The 27,712-nt window shown below is 38.3% G+C and overlaps 1 protein-coding gene across 1 annotated transcript in view; it reads left to right on the forward strand.

Moving 5' to 3' along the window:
- The window catches only part of ctnna2 (catenin (cadherin-associated protein), alpha 2), a 477,629-nt gene that overhangs the window by 409,715 nt on the left and 40,202 nt on the right, over positions 1–27,712 (forward strand). The gene's annotated exons all lie outside the window — the stretch shown is intronic.

Below are 27,712 nucleotides of genomic sequence, written 5' to 3' on the forward strand. Positions count from 1 at the left end.
AAAGTTGGGCCCAAATTGTTTTCAAAAGTAGAGCTTCAACTTTGATGTGTTTCAGTGTATGCTACAGTCAAACCAAAATGTATTCAGACATCAACATTCAACATTTCTCAAATTATCACAGTTTATTCGCTTTAGTTTAGAAAATGGTAATAAAATATGACAAGAACTGACTGATTGATATTTCACTGGTTTTGGCCATCTTTCTGTTAGACTGTCTCACAAATGAATTAGGTTGAATAGCTGTTGGCAGTTAAATTTAAGTACACAATTAGATAATAGCAATTTAGGTCAACCAATTACCAAGCAATGCTTAATTTTGTTCAGTCTGTGGTGTAAAAAGGTCGCATTAGCAATTAAAGAAAAAAACACTTAAGCAAACCATGGTCAGGTCAAAGTGTCACATTTTTTACACATTTTACTGTTAGTCCACTGTATGAATATTTTTTTGGGTATAATATGTCACAGTTTATTTTATTTTGCTATCCTCACTTCTCACTTACATGAATTAACTATAGTGTCCTTCACCCACTAGTAAAAAAATATCAAAAATTATATCTGTATATGATGGGTTGTATGGTTGCCTTGATACAGGCAGAATATGGTGAAAAAAAATAGATGTGTTGGATCGCAACATGAACTTATATTTTCAACCATACAGAGAAGCACTGTATATATGTGTATATATATATATATATATATATATATATATATATATATACCAGAACAGAACAGTCGTCATTTGCTTGTTATTTTGGGTTGCTGATGTAAAAAAAAAAAAAGGTTAATTTCAATAAATGCTTTTTTTTAGCTTGAATAGGTTGAATATGAACTGGGCACTCTCTAAAGAGACTGATGTTTTTTTTTGTTTGTTTTTTTTTTGCTGAGTGCAGAGATATTAAATATATAGAGAAGAGAGATGGACTATGTCTACGTCTGCTGTGTATTGTACTGTATGTGGGGCAATTGTCATTGGAAAAAGGTGATGGAGGACCTCATTTTGTGGTCCTAAAAATGGTCTTTTCTCTGTTTTTTACGTACACATACACACTCACAAAAATCATAGAGTGTTTGTCCGGTGGTTTATTAGTCTATTTAGGCCGTACTCTTTTCATATATATATTTAGTCAGCGTCCTGGGTTTTCATATAAAAGACTGCAATCAATGTACGTTTGAGGAATGCATTGTGCAGTGTGCACCCACATATACTGGTTTATTTCAGTAGCGCAGGCCAATCTCACACAGAGGGATGTGAAGATGCATTCTGTGATAGAGCTCCCTGTTGCTCTGGGGGTTGAGACCATGCACTTGGGCATTCAGGGTTTGGTTGGGCCATGTGCTTGTGTTGTGCTTGGCAGTGCAGAAAATGCCACTGAGCTGCTTAGCTTAGAGTCACATATTTAAAAAGTCAGCCTTTGCTTAACTCCTCCATTACCGGCTCTTATGTACATAGGAGCAGAAATGTGTGGAAATTTTTTGTTGTTGTTGTTTTGTTTTTTTTGTGTGTGTATGTGACTAAATAGCGTTAAAAACATAAAAAAAATAAAAATAAAAAAAAAGGTTATTGGTTTAAGGAAGTCTCTTATGCTCACTAAGGCTGCATTTTCGTATTTAATCAAAAATACAGTAGAAACAGTAATATTACGAAATAGTATTGCAAATTAAAATAACTGTTTTGTTTAAATACATTTTAAAATGTAATTTATTCCTGTGATGGCAAAGCTGAATTTTCAGCATCATTACTCCAGTCTTCAGTGTGTACATGATCCTTCAGAAATCATTCTAGTTTGCTGATTTGGTGATCAGGTAACATTTCTGATTATTATTATCAATGTTGAAAACAGTTCTGCTGTTTAACATTTTTGTGGAAATGGTGATACTTTTTTTTTCAGGATTCTTTGATGAATAGAACTTTCAATGAACAACATGTATTTGCATTTATTCATTCAATGTATTAAATCATTTCTCTCTCTCTCTCTCTCTCTCTCTCTCTCTCTCTCTCTCTCTCTCTCTCTCTCTCTCTATATATATATATATATATATATATTCAAATGTTTTAAAGGTATCAATGTTTCCACAAAAATGTTAAGCAGCAAAACAGTTTTCAACATTGTTAAAAATAATAACATTGTTAATAATATTTCACAATATTACTGATTTCACTGTATTTATTAAATAAATGCAGCCTTGGGGAGCTTTAATACAATTGAGTCTCATCTCAATAATCCAATGAAAGTGAATTCTATATTTGTCAGTTTATAATGAATATTTGACATGACAGTAGATATTTTATTTGTATCTGACGATGTTCACACATATTGAGTTCCAGCACGAAAATATGCGGGAGGTTGCATCAAAACGAGTACCTCGGAAATGTTCAACTGGTTAATCCAATCCTAATTCTTTGGTACAATTGTTTTTTTTTTTGTTTTTTTTTTACTTTTCTAGCCTGTTTTATCCCAATAATAAGTGTGGATAAAAGCTTCTGTGTGATCTGTAAAAGTGTTCTGACAAAATAGCTTTGTTGTTCCCACATCACAGAATGAGTGCTGATCGTTTACTTCCTGTTCTCCTAAAAGGCAATACTGTTGCGGTATTATTATTTTCCTGTCGAGGAGGACACTAGTAACACTTATTTGAATTTGCTTGATAAAAAGAATGTCATTGGCAGTTCAGCAAATAGATAGTCGCAGTTCTGCAAGAGAGGTTAAGCAAACTAAACATGTCGGAAATAGGGTTTTGTCTACAAGTGAGGTGTTGAACATGTAACACCTCTATTGCAGGCTAGGTGTCAGACCGATACATATTTTTCCTCTTGCTTGTCTTTCACATTTGTAACACAAACACACACACACACTCACACACTTTTTTTTTTCCTTTTTTGAATGTGTATTCACTCCTCAGTCTGTTGCGTAGCATTGTTTTGCTCCTTATTGTTTAACTCTCGAGGAAACATCATACATTAAGACCCCTCTGCTCTCCAAACTACATCAATTACAGGGTTTGTTTTGGTTTCATCCTTGAGTATCAGCCCTCAAGGACGCCTTTGTCTTTATCACACACACATACCACACATACACTCACTCACAGCTGCACACACTCCTTCCCGAGCATTCATATATTCAGAATCAAAATCTCACAGACAGAGAGTTCCCGGCTTTCCATGTCACAATGTTAAGCGAAAGCTTTTGAGCACGGCCAATCACGTGCTAAAATGTCACTCCTTCGCTTGTTAGTGAGATACTTTGGGAATATAAAGCAACATTACAGTTAGACTTGGCATTTCTTGCCTTCACAACTGATCATGCCAGACAGCAGCAGGGCGGCGTTTAACCTGGATGCCCTTTTGATAAGTGTTGTTTACGTAACCAGCCACTGGCCTTTTAGAGACAGTCTAGCCCGTACATCCTAAAGAGTGTCTCCAAAAGAGAGCCTGTAGATAATGTGCGTGTGACCTCAGTAACCCATTGTAACAGCAACTTGGAAATTGACTTTTTTTATAAGTATAACTCATTTGATGAAATATGATGAGTGTGTGAGAGACGGCCTGCTGCTAATTCCAGCCCACTTACAACAACCTTCACTCTCTCTGTTCCGCTGTGGTGAAATTACTTTCAAATCTCAATCGGATCTGCTAAGATCATCGCAAACTTCAGGCTGAAGACACAACTCTTTCATGAGCACTTGCTATCTTATCTACAGTACAACCACGCTGTAAACAAATAGATAGTTTGCCAAAAGATTCAAATTCTGTAATCATTTAGGCCTACTCAACATCATGATGTTCCAAACCTTTCAGACTTTCATATGTGATACATAGATTTGAGTGAGGAACAAAACATGAATTAAAATGAAAACATTTATTTTGTTGCTTTCTGGCCTACTTCTCCTTAGTCCGTTTAGCCAGAACTTCAGGAGCATGAAAATGTAAAGTCAATGTCCCTACAATAACAGACCGGAGTGTAAAACACTTGGAGCGTATTTTAAAGAGATTATGCCATGAACTTCACATACTTTTGATCTAGTTGATACTGACAAGCGCTTATTGTAAGAGTTGTAACACGACGGCATTCTTCTTCCATGAAGGGGTTTGGCATCATGGCGGCTTTGTTAGGTGGACCGTTAAAGAACATGACACACACGTCTCCTGGAAATCCTGTAGAAGTCAATCAGATGACAACTTTCAGATACAGCCTTCCTGTAGCTCAAACAGTAGAGCGATGGCGCTTGCAACGCTAAGGTCATGGGTTTGATTCCCAGGGAAAGCAAGAAGTGATAAGAATGTAAATGTGTATCTTGAAATGCAATGTAAGTCACTTTGGATAAAAGCGTCTGCCAAATGCATAAATGCAAATGAAACTTGAGGCTCAGACTCTGCTCTGCTTTCCAAGTTTTGAGAGTGAATAATTCTTTTGAATTTGATCTTTTCAAAGTATTGGATGGTCTGGATTTGGTCACAAATTCCTTTTTTAATTTCATGTAGACAATAGATGTGGACAAACCGTGGATCGGGCGGATGATGTGACGAAAAATAATATTTTAATTAAATTTGGGCGGGTGGCGGTTGAACCAATCAAATGAAAAAAAATATTTACATTGTTAAATATTGTTACCTACATCCGTAAAAAAAAAAAAAAAAAAAAAAAAAACTATTACACTTTGAAATAGTAAAATTTTCATCAGGCAGTAATTTGGCCTTGTGCCAATGCATGCTGCTGTGCATGCTGCATCTTTTCATGCTGCAATCTATGCATGCTGCTTTGTTTATTATCAGAGATGGCAACGCCGGCGAAGGTGGTACGTGACAAACTCAAAAAGCGTGAACTAAATATCCAAGGAAAAAGAAGGTCAGAAAAGTGCTGCCTGGAATAAGTTTTATGAAGTGGTGAATCAGGATGACACCAGTGCAGACTATGTCATTGCAAAACCTGCGAAGCTGTTTATGTTCATGACAGTCACAAGACGGGTACGTCTAACATGTTGCATCACAAGTGTGCTAACCCCAAACCTCCACGAACACCTTGACAATTTTCGTGCGTCGAGATCCCAATAGAGTACCACAGGATGTCAAATCAAAGCTGACGGATGCATGTGTGGACCTGTGCTCACTTGATATGCGCCCGTTCGCTATAGTTTCTGGTAAAGGATTCCACCAAGTGGCCCAGAAGTTGATTGACATAGGAGCTAAGTTCGGTGCCATTGACGCTGGTGCTATCTTACCCCATCGGCAAACTGTGTGCGATCCGGCAAAGAAGCAGGCTTTCATTGATAAGCAGAAACTTCCGGAGGCCATCCAGAAAGCTCTAAGCAGTAACAATGGTATTGCCGTAACCACAGTTATGTGGACAGATGAATTTAAAAAGAGAGCACAGTCCTTACGTGTCACTACATCAGTCAGTGGATGCTGGAAAATCATATTTTGGCAACGGTGGAATTTGACCCTACCCTGAAAAAAAACTGCGATGAGCAGAGAACCAGTGTGTTAACATCCTACAGAATACAAACAGACTAAATAGTTTTTGTCAGTGGCCAGGGCTCGAACATAAAGGGCGCACTCCGGTCTTACCACTGGGTTCCGTGCTCCGCACACATCCTTCACACGGTGCTGAGACATACGTTCTGTACAAAGGGTAACTCCGAGTCCGATGGCATTGAAGATGTAGTGGACATGATCGATTACTGCAAAGGGCTCGTTGCATACCTGAAGAGAACCAGTGTGTTCGCCAGCCTAAAGCACACTGTGAATCAAGAATGTGATGTGCGATGGAACAGTAAAAGTCTCTATGTTGGAATCGATACAGAAACAATACCAAGACATAAGAGAGCTGCTAGAGAACAGAGACCAAGAACATCGCCTTGATGGCATCCACCAGGATCAACTCACACACTTGATTGACTTTCTCACCCTTTTCAAGTTAGCAATCAGCAAGCTTGAAGGGGAACATTACCCAACCATTCACATGGTGTTGCTCTGTTTTTTCAAGCTCAAAAAACACTGTAAGCCTAAGTTTGGAGACCCACCTTACATGAAAAGTCTCCGCTCTCGCGTGTCTGCCCTTCTTGATGAGAAGATGTGTCCTACTGCTACTCATAAAATCACCACTTTTCTCCACCCGAAATTAAAGTCCCTGAAAATGCTGGTGGAAGAGGACAGACGAGAAGTGATTAAGCAAGTTCGCGAACTTCTACCAGAGGAAGGCGTCCGTCTCAGTCATGATGGAGAAGGAAGCAACCCTGTCACCGAACCCATACCAGCTACAGAGCAAGGTGGGTCGATACTTTGCCTAGGCTAGGGGTCAGCAACCTTTTTGTTATAAAGTGCGGTTTTTAAGTTTCCTTATTCATCACTAGCCGCGTTTCCACTGTCAGGCCAGTGCGAGCCAGGGCTTTAAACGGGCCGTGCCGGGCTAATAGCCTCGGGCCAGTAGCACTGCGTTCAAAATCTGTTGCGTTTCCATTGTCGGTCCAGACCCTCCACAGCGCTTCACTAAAACATGCCCGTTACACGCCTCTCTGGAACAACGTCACACTAACCCATCTTTTCACCAACAAATGGAAGTTTTATCAGAAAACTAATCAGAAAGAAATCACTGGAAACAGCGTGATCGCTAAACAGACATGATAAAAGCGACCGTTTGCTGCCATTTTCGTTGTTTACTTGAATATTTAAAACCCAAGAATCAATGTTTTAACACATATTTACAATAAAAAGTGATACATTGATCATAATGAATTAATTTGTGTCAAAATTGCACATTAATCACACAGAAATAAAGTGGTTTAGCGTTAGGTAAACCACTTTCACAAAGGAAAGAGGAAACACTTACTTATTCAATCGAGGCTGTTTCTGTTTATTTGGTAGTTACAGGACATATTTACATCACATTTAGAAAGAATGATAATTTCTACAAATATGCCACCAAAAATACAACCTGATGAGCTTTAGCACTCTCTCCCAGTACAGTTATATTTTCATTCAGAGAAACAGAGGAACAGAGGAATTTTATGTTAATCCGGTATAAAGAGACGAGACGTAGACTACTGACAGATAAAATAAAAACAGCATTGTGATAGCCTTTATGATTTGTCTGATTTCTTCAAGCGTTCATATTTACCATGTTTACTATGGTAATGGTTAGTGTGCATAGTCTTTTGCATCGCGTATAAATATTTCTACCTTATACGGTGATCAGAATCCACATCGGATCACAAACAGAAGGCATTCAAACATGAAAGTGAGTTTTGAGGTAAATTATTTTAAAAGTATTTAATATTGACAGCACGCCCGGCTCTGGCCCGACAGTGGAAACACGGCTACTGTACAACCCATATACAGTATACCCCCAATAATGGCTAACATAAAAATAGTACAAAAATTTAAATATTTCTCATGAAATTAGTTTTAGATTTGTCATCTTTGTTTTCAGGCTTAAATTAGATTTTTACCTCATTTACCTCGCGATTGGATAGCTTTCCGATCAGAGAAAACACATGAAGTGACCAGGTACGCATGAACGTTTTTCCACATGCATCACAGTCATTTAAAATATGTATGGAATGTTAAATAAGGACTCTCTATACTTGGTTTAAATTTAAAGCATTAACTATTTACAGCGGAACAAGCTATAAGCTGTCAGTCGGTAACTTGTGTGCGCTGATACGCAGTGGTCGCGCTAATGGTTTGTTAGCTGCATGCTTTCATTGACTTGCACAGTTTAATTCTCACACTTTAATATTTATAGTTATTTATAGTACACTTTATAGTATTTATAATTCCTAACTTAATAAAACAAGCTGTTACTACGCGGAATTATTACATCAAATGTAGAGCTATATGCAGGTGGGAGGTAGGCTACTCTGAATGAAATACATTCAGATAAATAATTTTATATATAATTTTTTTTTGTTTTTTTATGAGATTAAGTGCTCACCGAAGAGATGAGTTTTCAGTAGTCTTTTGAATGTTGTCAGGGATTCTGCATTCCGGATGAGGGTGGGGAGATCATTCCACCAGCATGGAACCATGAATGAGAATGTTCTGGAGAGTGATTTTTGTGTGTGATGGTACCACGAGTCGTTGCTCGTTGACCGATCGTAGGCTTCTGGTAGGGATGTAGACATGTAGGAGTGAGTGAAAGTAGGAGGGAGCTGAGCCTGTGATAGATCTGTAAGCAAGCGTCAATGTCTTGAACTTGATGCGAGCAGCGAGTGGTAGCCGGTGCAGAGAGATGAACAGAGGAGTGACGTGGGCCCTATTGGGCTCGTTGTTGACAAGACGAGCTGCAGCATTCTGAATCATTTGTGGGGGTTTAGTTGTGCATGATGGAAGTCCAGCCAGAAGAGCATTGCAGTAATCAAGCCTAGATATGACCAGGGCCTGGACGAGAAGTTGTGTTGCATGCTCAGTTAGGAAAGGCCTGATCTTCCTGATGTTGTGCAGTGCAAACCGGCATGATCGAGTAGTCTTGGTAATTTGGTCTGTGAAGGTCAGCTGGTTATCAAATATTACTCCAAGATTTCTGACCGACCTTGATGGGGTGATTGATGATGAATCTAGCTGGATGGTGAAGTCGTGTTGTAGAGATGGTTTGGCAGGGAGGACGAGAAGCTCAGTCTTTGCCAGGTTGAGCTGCAGGTGATGTTCCTTCATCCATGCCGAGATGTCCGCCAGACAGCTTGAGATCCGTGCAGCTACTGTGGGATCATCTGGTTGAAATGAGTGGAAGAGCTGTGTGTCATCAGCATTGCAATGGTAAGAGAAACCATGTGCCTGTATGATGTGTCCCAGTGATGTGGTGTAAATGGAGAAGAGGAGGGGTCCAAGAACTGAGCTCTGAGGTTGCCGACCCCTGACCTAGGCTATTAAGTTTAATTAGGCTATCTTGACTCTGTATGCTATTTTTCATTATAAATGTAAAATATTAGGCTATGTACCGACATGGATCAATTTTAGATGTCACTGGTCATTTGTAGGTATAGCTGATGGCACACTAACGAAAAAGCCAAGGATTGACTTCACGGAATGGGAGGAGGATACAATAATTGTGGATGAAGTACAGGAGTATTCCTCTACAAACTCCCATACAGACGGATCAGCAGAGGAAAATGTACTTTTCTTTTGGGAGAAACCAGGCCAGTCATTCCCACGACTACAGCACCTTGCCAAGAGAATTTTATGTATTCCAGCAACAAGTGCTGCGAGCGAGCGCTCCTTCAGTGCAGCAGGGCGCGTTATAGAGGCCAGGCACTCTCGTCTGAATCCTGACACTAGCCGCGTTTCCATTACAGATTTGCGCAAATGTTTTGCGCTATTATCTAAATATCGATAAAAAACTATTGCGAAATGACGGCGTTTCCATTAACCGATGTTATGCGACTAAAACGTCCTTTTTTCTCTCGCGATAAGTCATTCCAAAAATCACGGCAACTGACGTTGGTTTATAAAATATCACAGCCAACGCATTAGACATTATTATTATTAATGGAAGGAGTACGTGGCGTGTTATCCAAGCATTAGGGAAAGACCCTTATAATGCGAACGACACATGGAGTTTCTGGGTGTTTCGCCCTCATTTCTGCTCCGAGGTTTTGATTGTGGCATTTCTTTGAGATTTAGAATCCAGTATTCCTATAGTCTAATTATTATTATTTTTTTAATGAATTTAATAAAGAACTCTGTCTCGTATTCTGTCCAAACGATCCATGTAGGCTATTTTGTGTCCATTCGTTTTTCCTTTTTTAACCCGTAGTTGAAAAACGAAAAATGAACGGTTGTTGTCTTTTTAAAACGCAAAGTTGAACACCAAAATTTTAATTTGAACTGGCTACACCAACTGCTGCGCAAAAAAAAGTAAATATCGAAGAATTTTCAGATTTTTGTTTATGACTTTTTGCCCCTTTATTAAACATTTAAAATAGTCACAAATTAATATGGAAAACATCTCGATTTTACTGGTTTTCTAAGGCCAAATTAGAACCTGGAATTGATGTTTTCCCGCAGTGCTGAATGAGAAGAGCCATTAATATTATTAATAAACTATTGTTTTGGCTAAAATCACATCTCCATCTCCGCTGTTAAGCAGATGCGCTTTTAGAGAGAAATGCACCTTTCATACGAATTACAAAATCAGAAGGTATTAGCTTTCGATTCGAATTTGTTCGTTTTAAAGTGGACATTTCAAGCTTTAGCCTATATTTTGTTTCAGTTCTCGCGCTCCAGTTTACGGAGATCATGAAAGTGCGTCTGATTGTTTTCTTTTACTTTACAAAAGCACAACGTTTTATTTTGTTATTGTGAGTTTACACAAATAAAAGTAGTTGAGAATAATGTATTATTATTTTCTGTATGGCCAGAAATGATAGAGTATTTTTAAGTTGTTTCCACTGTTGATAGGAAAATGCAAGTGTTCACGCCCGCGCCTCTGTGCCATGCAGTGCGCGCTCCTCACGCTTTGTTCTTTTTTTGCATAAAAGCGTCTTCTAAATATAGCCTATTAAATGTTAAAATAAAATAATATAAAATAATTATTAGGCCTATTTGCGTAGCTATACATGGACCTCAAACACACCGCGTCTTCTAAGTCAGGTGACTGTAAATGCGCAAAAACTGTTTCCATTGCAGTTTTGCGAAATATTCCTTTTTCGAATTGCCTGAAAAACCACCTCATGAGAGCGTAAAAACTTTTTTGCGATAAACGGGAGTTTTTGCGAAATTGACGTGTTTCCATTGAGCGTATTTTTAATTCGCAATTTCAATTTGCGCAATTTGAAGGGTAATGGAAACGCGGCTACTGTAGATGCTATTTTATTCCTGCATAGTGCTAAGAAAAATTCTAACTAGACCTAAGGTCAGGCATATTAAACCAATTAGCCTACGTTACCTAGGCTACACCAAAAAAGCCCATGTCTAACCTAAGCTTTTGAGTTCGGTCAGCTGAATAATTTTGATGGTTACGTTCATATTGGTTTAGCCTATTCTATTCTAGACATATTGGGTCTCATTCATGAAACACGAGCAGAACGAATTTTTGTGTAAATCGTGTGTAAAGTGGTTTTGGCGTAAATTTTCGGATTCATTAAAATGTTCGTATTTTCCAAATGTTAGTTGGTACGAAAGAAATCTACACCTGCTCCCAGCCACGCGTAAATAGTGTGTTTAACATCCGAACGTTTTGCTCATTAATAAGGCTGCATTTTAATTCACCTTAATCGGGTACATATTTACACAGCATTTTGAAAAAAATATTATATATAGTAATTACATACGGTTTTTCTTTTTACTTTTATTATGAGAGCCAGTAATAGTATCTGCAAACGGAACACTTTAATCAAATAATGAATTGCTTTCAATAGGGCTGGGACTCTTTTCACCTCTGGGACTAATAAAACTTCAATTTATGCATCTGAGAAATTTCACTTTTTCATTCGCTTTTGAGAAGACATGTTGAAATCCTTCGTTTGGTGTCATAATATGATGCCCATATATAGTTGTCAGTCGGATTTAATGGGCGGGATTTATGGTAATTGAGAATGAGCGTGCACGCGCGTCCCATTTACGACTGATTGGAATTCATTAACACACACACACACATTTCACTATCACATCTGACGTTTACGAAGTATTTGTGAATCAGGAGAAGAGTTTTCGGGAAGGTCTCTTTACGCGCAAATCACTCACATATTTACTCGTATATTTACGAATGTTTCATGAATGAGACCCATTGTCTTAATTATTTGTCCTCGCTTTTATGTTCCAAGGCGCATTGCTTAAGGCCAAATGACGCATATCTCTGATTTGGTTATTTTGCCAGAATTTGTTTGTCGCGACTGTGATCTAAAGTCCATGGGCTTTTTCGGGCATAGACTTTTTATTCAACTGTTTGCCAAAACATAGGCGGCTATAGGCCTATTCCTACTACATTAGGATATTTATTTATTTATTTTAATAATTTTTTCCTGCCTGTTGTTTCTTTTGGCACATAAAATAGGCATTGTCTGATAGAGATATCAATAAAGGTTCATCTGCAACCCCTCTCACTCACGCACGCACGCACACGCACACACACACACACACACTAAACGTGACAAAAAGTTTAAATTATGTAGCCTACGGTAGCCTACCACCATTTGTTCCTCTCCAGTGTGCAATAAGAAAGCAGAATACAGTGCAAGTTGACCGATGATTGATCTCCCATGTTGCGTCTCGTTGCAACGCCTGGTAGGCCACTAAGAAAACCTGCAAGCTATGAGCCCAGCTGTCAGTATTGGAGGAGGCCTAAACGTCTCGTAGATGAGACTGCCTGGGTTATTTTAGTTATATTTTAAAACAGCCAGTCAATAGGCGCGTTTCCATTACAGATTTGCGCAAAACTTTTGCATTTTTTTCTAAATGTCGTCAAAAAACTATTGCGAAATGACGCCGTTTCCATTAACCGATGTTATGCGACTAAAACTTAATTTTTTCCTCTCGCGATAAGTAAAATCATTCCAAAAACCATGGCAACGGACGTTGGTAGGTTTATGTATATCCCACCCACTGCATTGCCATTATTATTAATCGAAGGAGATGTATGTGTGTTTTCCAAGAATTAATGGTAAGGAACGACCCTTATTATATTTGTGAGTGGCACATATGAGGCGTTTCTGGGTGTTTCTCCCTCATATCTGCTTCGAGGTCTTAATTGTGGCATTTATTTGAGGTTTAGAATCCATTATTCCTGTAATTCTTTTGTCTTATATGAATTTAATAAAGATCTCGTATTCTGTCCAAACATGCCGCGTCGTCTACGTCAGGTGACCTGTAAATGCGCAGAAACTGTTTCCATTGCAGTTTTGCGAAATATTTTTTTTTCGAATTGCCTGAAAAACCACCTCATGTGAGCATAAAAACTTTTTTGCGAAAAATGGGAGTTTTTGCGAAATTGACGTGTTTCCATTGGGCGTATTTTCAATTAGCAATTTCAATTTGCGCAATTTGAAGGGTAATGTAGCCTACCACTCAGGGAATAGGCATTTAAAAGAAGGCATCCAGATTATGGAGTGATATTATTCAGAAATGACATCGGGCAATGGCAGCACGAGATGTTCAGAAGAACGCAAGAGCTTCTACAAGCTCAATAACATCCACAGCAAATAAAGAAGGTAAGAAAAATAGTCGGAAAAAACAATGCCCATTAATTAGGTGTGCAAGGCAAGCAGGCAAGTTTTCGGGTTGTTATGGACAATTAAAAATGTGATCATGCATGTTGCACTGTTGTGCGGTGGACTTTCAGCGAATTTCGCAATGAATAAAGTTGGCATTTCTTTAATATCGAGGCTCCATAGTTTGTTTCTTGTATGATTGTTAGGCCTGCTGGTATAAAATGAATTGCACTGTCTGTCTGAAAAAGACGTGCTCTCTTGCCATGTAGTCAAAATTAACGGGAATCTACAGAACAGGCTCGTCCTAGTCGTCACCCTAACATGACAGTGCATAGAGTTAATTAGCCTATAATGTGAATGACTTGTTATTTTATTCGAGCTTTCTTTCTTTTTGCAAAAAAGAATTAATGCAATAGGCATTAATTAGTAGAAGGCTAAATATCAGCATGTTGAAATTATGTGCCAAATTGCGTTTTTTATTACAATGATAAAATTGTACAGTAGCCTAGTCAGGTAAGGTCAGGTTTGCCGATGTGCTTTTTATTTAGGCTGTTTATTTATTTTTGTCCCTGTGCGCTGATCAGAGACGGAGTTCACTGCTGATATTCTGGGGATACAACATAGCCAATAGGCTATACTAGTAGGTACTTTAGCCTTTAAATATCTTTGCTGCATTGGATCAGTATCCTTTCTAGAACAGGTAAGAGTTTTCTCGTGTCAGCAGCGCCTTGCATCGCCTTGCATCGCCCATAGACCTTAAAACAATTAGCGGATGGCGGGCGGGTGTGGCTTTGAAAATTGGTCAAAAAACGTTGGTGCGGATGGATGGCGGACAGATGAGTTTTGTGATGCGGTTGCGGATGAAATAATAGCCCATCCGCCTCTAGTAGACAAATACATTCTTAAATATTGTCTTCTTTTGTGATCCATGTAAAAAAGAAAGTCTTACAGGTTTGTAAAGACATGAGGGTGATTTTTTTACTATTTATTCTTTCTGCAGTTACACATCTGCTATTTTCCAACATTTGTTTGCTCTTAAAATTTTATATTGCAGTACTTTTATTGTTGGATCCTTTATGAAAATGTTTTCTCATTTGTTAGTCGCTTTGTATGAAAGCATCTGCAAAATGATTAAATGTAAATGGCTCAGCATGTACACATGAATATATCTGTGCGCGCAGGTATACACTTCTTGTCAGGCAAACAGCTCTCATCTACCATCAGTGGGAATGGGCTTTCATTTCAGATTGCTTCTAATATTCACACGCTTTTTTGATAACCAGTGGGATGGTGAGTGTAGGGCTTATTTTGTCTGTGTGTGCAATGTTAAAACAGTTCAGAAACATGGCCTGGAACTCTTACCCAGTGTCTCTGTGGGGCAGCCTAAGCGGCTTATATTAATGGGACAGGATCAATGTGAAACCCTCAATGGTGGTGGTAGTCTCATCAAGCCCCATTGTTTCAGTAGTGGCTGAAGAGTGGCATAACACAGCCAGGTTCTGAGGTCTATGACCATCAGGGAGGGAAAGAGACCTGCGTGAGTCTGTGCTGCTTATTGGATGGTTATTAAACTAATGATGGAGGAAAGGTGGGGGAATGGCAGAGAAACGGCATTCCTACTGTTTTCCAGAGTATTCTACTGGGAGTCATATGGCTTAGAGACTCTTAATGGTTGCTTGTGGCAGATTGCATCCTCTTACTGTGGCTTCTTTATCTTTTTATTCTTTTGCATTTCTCTTTCTCACGTACTCTGCACTAGGTGTTGCACTGCTGATAAAATGAAGCAGAAATGAATGCAGCAAAATAAAAAAAGCAAAGAAATGAAATTTGTAAGTGGTCAGAAGCCAAAGAACGTAAAAAAAAAAAAAAAAAATGTTTCCATGGAGAATAATCCTAATACGATGCGCATTGCTGCATGCTGCCAATTACCCAGACTGCCGTTTTTTATTCTAGTGTCGTAGACAGTCTTCGCCCAGTTACTGTTGGCGAAGTTTGTAGCCGCTTACTTTTCCACTTCTGACATGTAAGGATTCTATACAATAATGGACTTTTTTAGACTCCTGACCTCCAAAGCTATCTAGACACATTATAAGACAGAACAGTTGTTTGTGTACAGTATACCGTATATACTACCATTCAAGGTTTAGGGTCAGTAGTATTTTATAATGATCATGTGACACTGAAGACTGGAGTAATGATGTTGAAAACTCAGCTTTGCCATCACAGTAATAAATTACATTTTAAAATATTTTAACAACAGCAGTAAAAATTGTATTCAGATTTCACAATATTAATGTTTTCTAAATATTTTTATTGAATAAATGCAGCCTTGAGCATAAGTCACCCCCTCCCCCCCCAAAAAAAAAAAAATAAAATAATTAATTAATAAAAATAATAATAATAATTTTCAAGTGGAAGTTTTTTTCTGAATTTGCAATATTACTGCAATATAATCTTGACGAATCAATTCATTGGTTTCTGTCTTTTCCTTTTAAAATGTATGATGTATAGATGACTGGCTGTTACCAGTATGACTGCCAAGTTACACTTTAAAAATCATGATTCTTTTTTCTAGTCATAGTAGACCTAGATAGTTTGGCATGTTTTATTTTTCTTCAACACTTCCCAATCATGTAGAGGTCCCAACTGATGTGGCAGAGAGGCACAACGGAGCTGAGGGTCGGTTTGAAGAGTGATGGTTTCCACCATGTATCCACTATGAGTCCCAGAGTGTGTTAACCTTTAGAGAATGCAGCCCATGAGGAAATGGAACTTTACTTCCGTTGGGTGCATCTCATCATAGGGCAGACTCTACCTTTGCCCTTAATTTACTATTGACTTGTCACTTTTTTCACCCCTTGCTCCTTGTCACTCACTACTGGTATATGAAAGTGTGTTTTTCTATTATTTTCTGTTTATTTTAGTGTGTTTCTCTGAAAGAAGCAATAGTCTTTGTGTCTTTTGTCCTCTGCTGGTGTCCTAATCACTTCATTTGTTTAGTAATGCTGCTCCCTGCACGGTTGCTTCAGCAACCCTTTACTTTGTATCTGAGAGAAGCAGATGGCTTTCTTCATTTTCTGCAGCTCCCTTCTCTTACGCAATAGCAACAACAGCAACAAAAAAACCTTATGAAGCTTTATGGAGATGCCATCTTTAATGCAGTACGCATATTTGTGTGTGTGCTCGTGTCTGAGAGAGACATCAAAAAGATGGAGAATGTGTCTTACTAAGAGACACCAGCATCATGGACTATTAGAGTTCAAAGGCTCGTGGTTCTCCTGAAACAAGATTAATTATGTTCTTAGCCATAATGGAATTCTCATGTTTCCTGCCCACAAAAAAGGGGGGAGAGCTAAATCAAAGCATTAATGAGTCAAGATGAATAAAACATAGCTAAATGTAAGCATGGACAACTTTAATTTCAGTTTTCTTTTTCTTTTAAGAGCTCAGTCTATTAGAATAAACGAAAATAGCTATTTATGGTCACAGGACATATTTATGGCCCATTTCCACCCCACTTGCTGATGCAGTACAAATGACTGTGGATATTAAATGGAGATATTGCAAAATGGAAGAATTGTATTCACAATCTTATCATAATATGTCTAAAAGTGCTGACAGGAACAGGCAGTCAGATATTGTCGCTTGCTAAATAGGGTGAGAGGTTAAATATGTTTTGTAATAATTTCAGTGAGAATCTCAGATGCCGGATGTCTAAATGACAAATGAGTCACAAAGAGTCCTTTTTAATGAACGGGTGATGAAAAGCACTTCATGTAATACACAGGACAGCATTTACAAATAGGTTTGCATTTGCATTCCACACACTAGACAAGAATATCCTTAAAGCTGAAACAGTGTTTTTTTGTTGTTGTTGTTTTTTGTGAGATAGGTTTGACCAAGTGCAGATAGGAAATGTTTGAAAACGATCTCTGAAATTTCATTCTCTAGAGGCTAAAAAAAAAAAAGCATCTATTTACTTTGCAGAGGTGAACGCATAGTTTTGCTCAGCCCTGTCACTGTAGGCTACATGCAGTGAAAATGTCTTAATAACCAAGGTTCGTCCAGGCAGGCATTTCAATTTGAAATCCAATTAGAAGTATGAAGGAACTTATGGGTATTTTATGCCATATAGAAGAAAGAAAAAAGTTATTCTTGAAAATATTCTAGAAGTAGGCTAATAGTAATAGTAATAGTAATGTCTGTGCAAATACATCTACTGATGCTACTGGACACATCTTCAGTGATGTTCCTGGAATCATTGGGTGTTTCGGGTCTTTCAACATCATACACCCTCATCCAGACGACCCAGCTGTGGCTGATCAGACCCCAGCTTGTGTCCAGTTGGCAAATCTAGCTACCCTGCCCCCATGGATCTCCTCTCTTGAGCCATAGCCATCTTGAGGCTTTCTCTGCCGCTTCAGTGGTATTTCCGATGGCTCTTCTCCTCCTCACTCCATCAATGCCTAACAGACTGAAGGCTCTGGACAGGGATCGGGCTATAAAGCCCCTGCATCCTACCTCTATTGGTAGACACCTTGCTCTCCATCCGGCTTGTCGACACTCGCTGACCAGTCCCTCGTACTTAGCGAGCTTCCTCTCAAAGGCCTCTTCCAAGTGATCTTCCCAAGGGACTGTAAGCTCCAACAGAACCACTTGTTTGGTGGACTCAGACAAGAGAACGACATCTGGTCTTAAGGTGGTGGTCTCAACGTGGTTGGGGAACTTGAGTTGCCGCTCCAAGTCCACAAACAGCTGCCAGTCCCACGCAGTGGCCAGGATACCTGCAGATGTTTTTGCAGCTGGTTTTGGCTGCTCTCCAGCTCTGATTAAGGGGATGGCTTGCTTGGAGGGGCGGGAGTGCTTGGCCCACTTGACTCCTGTAGCAATGGCTTCAGCGATGGCCTTCAGCACCTGGTCATGCCTCCACGATAATAGTAATAGTAATAGTGTTGAATTTATACAACAAAATCCACAGCTCTTACAGTACATTGGCTTCTGAAGTAAGAAAAAATAGAAATCTGAACAAAGAAAGACCAATGTAGCATAATATCAAAATCCCTCCTAGAGTCTCACCAACTGTACCAAAAGCTACAAATATTGCATATCAGCTGATAATTTAACAAGCATCTGGATTTTTTTTTTTTTCAGCAACTGCACATTTTATCTACAGGATGAAATCAATAAAGGAGGGAGACATATTCTATGATACAAAGAAAAGAAAGGTGGCAGGCACTACACAAAGCAAAATGTTCAAAACTTACAATCTGACTCAGTGTTCTTAATAGTGAAGTAACTGCAATTAAAAGCACAATAAAAATAAATTAGATGCGTAATCAATATTTCACTGTAAAAGAAAAGCACCTTTCAAATATTTAGTTGGGGAGCCTTGGCGACCCAGGGCAAATGCTAATTTGATGTCCATGTAATTGACTAATTGGATGAAACAGTGTTGATGTATTGCTATGTTAGCTCTTATTAGATCTCTGAGCTCATTTGAGATTGTTCTGTATATATCTGTCTAAGCAAATGTATTGTTCCAAAATCTAGCAAGCTGCCCACTAAGGCAGTTTCTTTTAAGGAATCATAGGCGCACTTTTCAGAAGAAGACTGTTCCAAACACCTGGTGTTATTTGTGTTTCCACCTAAGATACTTTTAGCCAAATTCTTACCATTATCATCGCATTTATCTTTCATGGAGAAGGCAGTCCCAGACTGACAGTGACTGATAAGTGAAAAGAAAAAAAAAAAAAAAAAATCTATATATATATATATATATATATATATATATATATATATATATATATATATATATATACTGTATATGAGAGAAAAATGTCAATAATTGTACTTCAGTGTAATTGAAAATTGATTATATTACTTTAATATCTCTCTGTGTGATGTATTTTTAATCTTATTAGAGCACTGCAGTTAGCTTAGCAAAATACGAATGTCAAACTCTATTGAAATCAACTGTAAGTCGATTCTCCTGTGCAGAAAACTTTTTGGGTGGTGTGCCTGTGAAGAGGATTCCAAATCGGTCACTTGACACATAGGATGCTGCCATGTATCAGCTCGCCAGGTTTTGGAACGGAGCTAAAATAGGCTGAAAAAAAGCCAGTGCAAAAATGAATGTCAGAACTTCCTAATTAATGTCATTAAAAAAATCAGCTTTTTAGAACATTCATATCCATGGCAACTGTCTAACATGCATTTCTATGCTTTCAGTCTCTCCCTGCCCTTTCATTTTCTCACACCCACCCCCTTGTTCACACCACCTCCTAATGGACAATGTGTGAATGTAAAGTACATCCGTTGACGTGTAACATTAGCAATTTCCGAACACAATCTGGTAAATCTGCTCTGATTTAAAATCGCTGTGCCTTAATGTGCTTCTTAGAAACCTACTCTTACAATCCTGAAAGTATGTACTGTTTTAAAAGAAATTAAATAACCAGGAAAAGCATAATAAAACAATCCAGTCATGGTTAATGTATGTTAATATACTGACACCTTGTACTGGAAGTTAGTGAAGGCGAAAAATAGAGATCGTTCTTGTTATTGTAACAAGCAACTTGTCTTCTCAATAAACCCTTTTGATTGAGGTGCTGATTTTAAATCAAAACTGCTAACTCATTGGGGAGCCATGCAGCTTTGTTATGAATAAGCTCTCCAGAAATTATTGTGGAAATAAAGTAACCTGCTCCCCTGGTACAAATCATTGTCCGTGTCCATTAATCAAGAAAAGGCATGGCGTCTAGCGTGACCGAGCGTGCAGCTGTAGATCAAAAGGAATGAACAAAGGAGACACAAAGGAGTGAGGGACTCAAATTGGCTGTGAGAGTCTTGAAATGATCAATACATTAGGGATATCAGCGATGCCTTTGGCTTCAAACTCAAGGAAGCCCCGCTGCGCAAACATGCAAAGATTGAGAGAGGACATCGCCCATTAGCTGTGAAGCTTGATAACATCTCATCCTGTTATTTGTCGATGGAGATAAATAAATATTCAGCTGCTGTTTACTATGCTGTCGATTGTGGGGTGGCGCATTGGTAACATTTGAAAATAATCAGTCAGTCTCACAAGCGACACCATCTCTAAGTTGGTGGATCGTGGGAAAATAGATTGCATTTGATTTCATCATAAATATGTATCCCTTTCTGAGACCATATTTGGTCATTTTATATTTGTTCATCTATTGCAGATCTCAATTCTGTTGTTAGACAGGCAAATATTGAGCCAAAAATGTGACAGGTTTTCTATTTGATATTAAAACACATTTCTGAAACTAGATGAAAAAGAAATATGATGCTGTGCATGTATTACCAATATTACTATATGTTTTTGAATTATATTAAGGTTATATGTGTAGTATGTGAATGTAAGGTCGCAGTAATCTATTTAACTGACCCTTACCTGGTCTGTCTGATTATGCTCACAAAAATATCTATCATAGCAGTAAGGTTAGTAATGACCATGAATGTTAGCGCTTGAATATGGAACAGTGTAGCAATGCTAAAGGAGTTGTTCTTTTCATGGAAATGCTGGAACAGTGTGTGAGAAGCATGAGCATCCCAAGTCTACTGCAGGTGAGGAGATCAGTAATTGCCTTTCTTCACACTGGCAGCACACAAACACACACTCACACAGGTCTCTTTGCAGCTCATCCAGACAGAGCTGTTGAGAGACAGCCAGCAGTTGATTGGCACCGTCTCAGTCTCAAGCTTTGCTCGTTTTTCACACTCAGGTAGAAAAGAGGAGCTATCCCAAAACCTACAACTGCCACAGTTTACCCCCCCCCCCCAAAAAAAACCTGCAAGATATCTTTCTCTTTTCGCTTCAGCACGCCTATACCCCTCAAATCCTCATCTGAGAGCTTTCACATTGCCTGGGTCTGAAATGCAGTTTATCAGAAGGCTATCTCTGACCCCCTTTACTCCATGCGTTTCGTATCTGGACAGTGTCTGGATATTTTTGGATAGATTGCATTTACACCTTGCATTCCGATGCATTTCCAATGTGACTGTAAAGATGATTCAAAGTGCTTATTGCTATTAGTAGCTGGTCTGTTGTGTTTCTATAATACCGTAAAGGATGCAGATGTGGATTAGAAGTGAAGATAAGGTTGGCAAATTACATTGTAAAAGTGCCCCTGTGAAAATAAGAAAAGAAAAGAAACATGAGTGAGGTTTTGGGGAGATTCCAAGCATTTTCCATTGGAATAATTCATGGGATATTGTTCATTACGTGGGGTGAGAGGATTGTAAGATAATGCAAGAGAAGAATATAAAGAAAAAGCCAAGAACCCACAACACAGTATTGGTAGGAATAAACCTTACTTCGTGTCCTGTTTTCGGTTGTTGACTATTTCTTTATGTTCTGCTCCTGCAATGTGAAAAATACATATATTAATATAAGTCTTTCCTGGTATATAACATTTATGGCATCTATCCCTGCGGGGGCAGCGTCACAGGTGTCGCTCCGCCATGGAATCAGGTGTGTATCGGCTAAGGGTGTCCCTGTTGAAGATGTGTTGCTGGCAATCGGGGAAAAAGTTGGGTATGAAAACATTTATGTCATGATTCCTGTCTTGTGTTCCCCTTGTCTTTTGTTATTTCCTGTTCTGTGCCATGTTTTGTAGTCCTTTGTAGTTTTTCTGGTTTATTAGTCTCCCCAGGTGTTTGAGATTAGCCACGCCCCCTTGTCATCTTGTTTAGCTTGTTTGCCTGTGTATTTAAGCCCTGTGTCTATTTCAGTCTTTGTGAGTTCATAACTTTGTTTGCTGGTTGTTCTGTTTCCTAATCCTGTTCCTTATGCTGCGTTCCAGGCAGGTTTTTAAGCACGTAAATCACGACTTCAAACCATGACTCACAACTTTGTAGCATTCCAGGCCAGTCACAGTCATCAGTGTATTCTCACTGTGTACCGCCTGCAGAAACACTGCATCCGTAGGGGCTGCCATTGTTGTTTTGTATGGTTTCGCGGGCTATGTGACGTCAGAGCTCGTAACTGGGAGTAAATCAATCTAGTACGAGTTCACGGGTGGGAAGTCACGGGTTTGACTGCCGTTCCAGTGCACTTTCACGGGTATAAGGTTGGAAAAACACGGGTTACAGGTTGCCTGTAACGCACCATTAGTCTAAGTCTGTAATTTGGGAAGATTTGAGTTTATTTAATGTGCACCTATTGCACGTGGATCCTGCTTCCTTCTATGCTTCAACCAGTCGTTACAGACTTAGACTAAGGAACAGGATTAGGGAACAGAACAACCAACAAACAAAGTTATGAACTCACAAAGACTGAACTAGACAAAGGGCTTAAATACACAGGCAAACAAGCTTAACAAGATAACAAGGGGGCGTGGCTAATCATAAACACCTGGGGAGACTAATAAACCAGAAAAACTACAAAGGACTACAAAACATGGCACAGGACAGGAAATAACAAAAGTTCACACAAGACAGGAATCATGACAATTACTACAGCATCCAGGATGAATAAAGGAGTAGTGTTTTTTGTCGAGAAGGGAGACATAGTAAATCAGTTGATAAGCGACGGAATTGTGGTAAGTGGTGATTTTCTTATTATCTCACCGCTTGTTACTCCAACAACTGGAGTTACGATATCCAATGTGCGGCCTTTTATTCGAAATGACAAAATTGAGAAAGCTTTGACGCGATATGGAAAAATGGCTAGTGAGATTAAGATGATCCCGCTGGGGTGTAAAAACGCTGCTCTAAAACACGTTATGTATTTCAGGTGGCAGGTGTTTATGTTCTTAAATGAACCAGAGTTGGATATTTCGTTCAGAGTCATGCATGAAGGGAAAGCCTATTTTATTTACGCGAACACTGGTAGTATGAAATGTTTTGAGTGTGGGGACATCGGGCGTAAAAAGCACAAATGTCCACACAAGGTCCAGGTTAGTGAAGTGGAAGTTAGGCCTAGTACTTCTGCTGCTGGTGAGAGTAGTAAGTCAGCTTCTGAGGATGTGCAGCCTCAAGCTGGATCAGAGAGGAACATCGAGAGTGATGGACTGATTGAAAGACAGACTGAAGAACGTCCATGAAATGGTTGATTCTGGTAGAAACCATGATGCTTCTGAACTGGATGACTATAGTGTAACGAGTGGTGATGCAGCTACGGTTAGTGTTGAAAGGGTTTCTAATGAAAATTCTGAAATGTCTAATTCTTGTCAAATGTGTACTGATGCTGATTTGGGGATGAGAGATGATGATGCTTTCTCTGATGTATCTGACATTGGATCACAGTGTGCAAGTGTTGACGATGTGTATACATTGCAAGATAAATAACTTCCTGGATGTGACCTTTGGTAGAACTATTAAAGATTTTTTTCCTGATGAAAATAAATTCATTCATACAGTGAAATTGTTGCAGAGAAATGTTAGCTATGAGGCTTTAAGTAAACAAAAAAGGTTCAGGTTGAAGAAGATGTTAACAAAACTAAGGCCGGCGACACACAAGCTGCCTGGCGTGTCCGTTTTTATTTCGGCTCCCATGTTAACAGGTTAGAGCTTGCACACTGCCAGCGTGACGCGTGCATGCTAGAAATAGAACCGACGCCTATTTTTCACGGCGACACGCAAGCATGTTGGAAGCGTTTCCAGGCAAAATAGAATAGGAAAAGATGTTTATATGTCATTTTGACACGAATACATATTAATAAATAACATTTTGATGTTTGAAAGTATCTAGGTTTTGACATAAAAGCAGATATAAATGTGATTTAAAAAAAAAATTATCGATTTTCAAATATTGCACCTGTCAATACAGAACGAAATATTCTGTAGCCCATTTTGCCGTCAATGCTGCCGACGTTGTCTTTGCTGCTATATATTTATGCATATATACTAGTGGTGTCAACAATAATCGATTCGGCGATGCATCGCAATGCGGGGCATGCACGATTCAGCATCGATGCGGCAAAGTGCCATAATCGATTATGTCACTGTTTTAGGGGTGTAACGGTACGCGTATTCGTACTAAACCGTTCGGTACAAGGCACGCATTTTCAAACCGAACGGTTATTTCAAAAGTAAGCGCGTCGCGATCGCGCTCATAATGTAGACGCTGGCGCGACCACAACATCAAATGACAAACGCAATGTAAGCGGAACGAAACTGAGCTACTCGTGACGGACTGTTTATCAGTTTGGACCAACGCAGCGCGAGCCGATCTTATACTACACAGCGCTAAGAGATCCATTAAAAAAAGCATTTGAACTCGCCACTAAAGTAATAACATCGCTGCGAGATCTAGTGAGAAACATTCACATTTCTCCGTTATTAACGGATCAATAAGCGCTGACGTGGAAACCAGGAGGAAACATTGTGACATGAATGAACTATATCCAGGCTATAATGCTTTCAAGTAACGTTATGTCGGATTTATTTCGACATTATGAATAACATTGCTGCCCTCAAATGTTAATCTGAACTAAAATAAACATTTGTTTATAAGCACAAAAAATTACATTTAATTTTTTCCAAGGAGATGTTTTGTTTTATATGCTCCTAAGAAGAGTCAATTATAGCTCCAGAATTGCTCAAAGAAAAAAAAATGTCATATGATGTTAGTTCTAATAAAAAAAGAATAATAATAAAAAATAAAAAAATCAAGGAAATTTCTCTGGCATTTCTTTCTTTTTGCTGTATTGAAAACGTACCGAACCGTGTCACAAGTGTATCGTATTGAACCGAACCATGAATTTTGTGAAGCGTTACACCCTACACTGTTTATTTTCTGGCCTTGAGTTGGACAATAAAGTTGAAATTTAATTTCAAATGGTTCTCAAGCAGAGAGAAGAGAAACATTTCTCATTCAAAGCACTGAAAGCAGTGATTTATGCTTTCTTTTTCAGGTTTGAAAATGCCATATCCAATACCCTGTACCATTCAATTTTATTTTATTTAATGACATTTATGTCAAAGATACAGGAGAGTGATAATACACACATAGCAGCCAATAAAATCTGTTGTTCAATATCTGACTGCTTGTATTGCCTCATGACTGATAAAAATTTTGCCTTGTTGTGTGCAGTAGAATTTTGATGCATCGCAATGCATCGTAGAATCGAATTGAATCGAATCGTTACCTGGTGAATCGTAATCGAATCGAATCGTGAGGGCAGTGCCAATGCACACCCCTAATATATACATATATTTACATATATTTAAATAACATATATTTATGTTTAACATGAAGTATAGGCCTTCCACAACTCTCTCCCCATATGTCGAATATATCACCAATGAGGCTTATCATGTCACCTAGCAGCAGACGCGGTCAGACACGTTTCTGGTGTGCAAAGACATAGAAAACGCCACGCAGCTGACAGGCAACAGAAACGCCACGCTCACGCCACGCAGCCAGTGTGTCGCCGGCCTAAGAAGGGATAAAGCGAATGCTTCACACAACAAATATTTCTCTTTGCTTTTTTGTTCTTTTTTCTATCCTCTTTATATTTTCTTTCTTCTATGGAGCTGTTGAGGGTGGGCTCTTCAAATATGAATGGGGGTAGAGATGGTAATAATTAGCAATGGTATCAGAGTTATTTAGTATTAAAAAAATAAATGTAGCTTTCTTACAAGAAACACACACTAGTTTAGATAATGAATCTGAATGGAGTAGATGGTGGGAAGGAAAAAGTGTTTTAAGTCATGGGACAAATACAAGTGCTGGCATAGCCATTTTATTTTCTAAAGAAATTAATGTTAATAGTTTGGTTGTCGAAGAAATTAATGCTGTTAAAAATGGAATATGAAGGATCTGTGTTTGTACTGATAAATGTATATGCACCCAATAATGGAACTGAGCGTATGAGTTTTTTTTTTTTTAAGTTAAGGAGTGCTATTCATAAAATTTATGACAATGTTTGTACTATCATTGGAGGTGACTGGAATTGCACTATTGATTTGATTATGGATAGAAATGGAGAAGAACCCCATCATGAATCAAGTGTTGTATTGTAAAAAAAAAAAAAATTGAATTGAATGTTGTATTGAATTAGGCTAATATATATATTTGGAGAATAAGAAACACAGGAATTAAACAGTATACCTGGCTCAAAGCATCTAACAATAGGGTTAGTGGAGCTAGATTAGATAGATTTTATATAGGTAGAGAATGGAACAATAAAATTGTTTACAGATGTTTCTATTTTACCCGTTGGGTTTTCAGATCACCATTTGATATTATTTGCTTTGAATATGAAAAGAACTTCATAACCAAATTATTTTTGCCATTTTAATACTAAACTATTGCAGGATGCTTTATTTTGTGAGAATTTTAATTTATTTTGGAATGACTGGAAGTTCAAAAAAGGTTTATTTTGAAAATTTGCTTATGTGGTGGGAGGTTGGTAAAGCAAACATACAAATATTTTGTCAAAATTATAGTTCACATTCTAGTTCTATGGTGAAAGCAGCGATACAAAAACTTCAAAGGGATATACAAGCTTTGGAGAATATTCTTGTGATAAATAATAATGATGGAAAGATAAAAAATGAACATTTGAATAAAAAGAAAGAACTTGTTCATTATTACAATAACAAGTGATGGGAGCATTAATAAGAGCAAGAATGTGTTCCATTAAAGACATGGATGCTCCTTCCTCATATTTTTTTAATCTTGAAAAGAAAAGTGTTCAACAAAAGCAAATGTATCATCTTTGGCGGCCTGATGGGGTCATAACCTCTGACCCAGTGGAAATAAGGAAACTGGCAGTTAAGTTTTATACGGACTTGTATGATGTTGAGACTTGTGATCTTGAATGTGTTTCTGATTTGCTGACTGATCTACTGAAGCTGACAAATGAACAGAAAGAATCTTTGGATGGACAAATTACTTTTCAGGAGATCACTGAGGCAATGAGACAGTTATCAAATGGCCGTTCTCCAGGAATTGATGGTTTGCCAGCAGAGTTTTATCAGACATTTTGGAATGTACTAGGAAATGACTTGTATTAAGTTTTATTGGAAAGTATAAGGAATAAGCTACTTCCTGTAAGTTGTCGAAGAGCAGTCCTTTCTTTGCTCCCTAAAAAGGGGGATTTGTGCCTTCTAAAGAACTGGAGACCTGTCTCTTTACTGTGCATGGACTATAAAATACTTTCAAAATATTTAACAAATATGTTGAAACATGTTTTGGAATTATTAGTTCACAGAGATCAAATATTGTATTCCTACACTGTAAAAAATTTCTAACCCTCCCAAATCAAAAATTTCAAGTGACCGATAACATCTAATTTTTTCACTTGGCCCAAGTGAAATTCTGTAAATTATAAAATTAAATTCACAGATTTTCACTTGGGCCAATTGAAATTTACAGAATTTCACTTGGGCCAATTGAAAAATTTAGATGTTATCGGTCACTTGAAATTTTTGATTTGGGAGGGTTAGAAATTTTTTACAGTGTAACAGGTCAATTATGGATAATCTTTTGTTAAGCGATGTCATTGATTTTAATCAATTCAATAATGTTGACCTGGGTGTGCTTTCGTTAGACCAAGAAAAAGCTTTCGATAGAGTCAATCATACATATCCTTTTGAGGTT

This window comes from Squalius cephalus, assembly GCF_949319135.1.
Source record: "Squalius cephalus genome assembly, chromosome: 2".
Lineage (NCBI taxonomy): Eukaryota > Metazoa > Chordata > Actinopteri > Cypriniformes > Leuciscidae > Squalius > Squalius cephalus.